A 2161-nucleotide genomic window follows, 5' to 3' on the forward strand; every position below is an offset into this window, starting at 1 on the left:
GGAGGCTACCGTCACCGCTCGGCTTAACCATGGAACGCTGATCGGGTAGCGGAAGATCGAGACCGAGAAGCTGCTCAAGATCGCCCAGGCGCTGCGCGATCTGCTGCCCAAGTTCGAGCTGCAGGCGGCGGAGGTGGACGGCACGGATGTCTCGACGCTGATCCCCTTCTGTCGTCGCTCAGTGCTCCGGCACCGGGGGCGTGCAGCATCGTCCCCCTTTCAGGTTCGGTAGGGGCGTTTGGGGTGGAGACCTGATGATCGCCGGCACGGCCGGTGAGGCCCTACTGGGCCGGCGAGGCAAAGTGCTAGGGGTACGCGCTAGTCCAAGAACAGACGTACGCACGATTTTTACCCAGGTTCGGGCCACCCGGAGGTGTAAAACTCTACGTCCTGCCTGTCTGAGCTGATATTGATTACGGATCAAATGTTCATGGCCTACTGGAGCCACTATGCATCTATCGAGCGAGCTTCGTCCGAACCAACTAACTAACCAACTGACTAACCCGTCAAAACCCCTCCCTCCCCTAGACCGTTGGCATGGGTCCTCCTTTTATACGCAAGGGGATGCCACATGTGCCACGGTGCATGGGCTACAAGTGTCCAACGGGGAGGCATGCGACTCTCCCTGGTGAGTTGGTGGCATGCATGGGTGCCACCTCCGCTGCTAGGGGCCTAAGACCCTAGGGTAGGATTGGACAACCACTGTTCCTTCGACCCGACGGGTAACTACCCGTCGGTCGGCTCGTTTACTGAGCCGCGCACCTTACTCCTTGCCTTGGTGGGACCGCGCGTTCCACGCCCGCCACGCGCCCGTGTGGCGCTGTCCCGTGGGCCCCACGACCCGAGGCGGGGGCACGCGTCCGAGAGCCTCCAGTCCCCGCAAGTCGGCCCGGGAAGCACCCGGGCCCAGCGCGCCCGGGAACCTCCTCCCGGGAAGCAGCTTCCCGGGAGGTGCCTAATCGGGAATATTCCTGGAAGCCCCGCTAGCCCATTTCGGGCTGGTAGCTTGCCGGGAAGCTCGTTGGCGCCCCCCGGGATGAGACCTTCCCGGGAACCCGGGGGAGGGGGCCACGCGTCGCGCAGCGGTGGTACCCCAGGTGCCACTGGTGCGACAGTAGCCCCAGGGCGTGGGCCGGCATCACCTGTCCCCGGAAGGGTCTCTTCCTAGCCGGTTGCCGGGCTACGCCCTTAACTGACGCGTGGGCCCCCGATCAGTTGCGGGCCCGCGTCCCTTCGCTGCCCCGTGTATGGCACCGCCAAAAGCGGAGTAGTGGGCGCGAGATTCCCGCCCTAAGCCCCCCCCCCTAAATGGGGTAGTTATGGCCACTCCGCGCATTACTCCCAGTGATTAGGAGTTATCCCCGCGCACCCGTAGGGTACGGAACCGGCCGTTACCAAACGACCGGGCGTGATAAAGCTTCCACTGTTGGCAACGGGGAACAACACTTTGCCCTTTCGCCTCCATCCTCTTCCGCACCTCGCATCCCTGCGCTCTTGCCAGCCTCCACCCTCACCCCTCATGGCGCCCCCCACCACCAGAAAGGGGAAGGAGGTCCAGTCTTCGAGGAAGCCCGCGACCAGCAAGACCGAGGCGGCACTCAAAGCGGCCGCCGCCAAGGACCAGAAGAGGCGGGAGATGCGCGCGAAAGTAGCGTTCTTCCGCCCCGGCTACAACGGCGAGGCGCTGGGGAAGACGCGGATCTTCTTGGCGGGCGTCGAACACTAGGATAACGACTTCCGGGTGTTCGCGCGCTTCCTCCTCTGCGGCATGGTGCCGCCCTTCTCTCTGTTCCTCCACGCGCTGATGGAGTCCTATCAGCTACGGGTGGTGCAGCTCCACCCCACCTCGCTCTTCCTCCTTGCCACCTTCCAGTTCCTCTGCGAGGCGTTCGTGGGGGTGATGCCGTCGGTGGGGCTCTTCCGGCACTACTTTTACCCGCGCATCGACAATGCGAAGGCGATGTCGTCGGGGGTGGTTTTCCGTGCCCGCGACCAGATGAAGTCGGAGTTCATCGTTCGGTCGGGGAAGAAGATCGAAAAAGAATGGCGGGGCGACTGGTGCTGGGTCCGAGTGGAGAACCCCCAGGAGTTCATCCAGCCGCGGATGGGGCTACCGGTGCCCCAGATCGGCTGGCAGGATAGGTACCACCACGATGCCGAC

Source organism: Brachypodium distachyon, chromosome 4 (genome assembly GCF_000005505.3).
Source record: "Brachypodium distachyon strain Bd21 chromosome 4, Brachypodium_distachyon_v3.0, whole genome shotgun sequence".
Taxonomy (NCBI): domain Eukaryota; kingdom Viridiplantae; phylum Streptophyta; class Magnoliopsida; order Poales; family Poaceae; genus Brachypodium; species Brachypodium distachyon.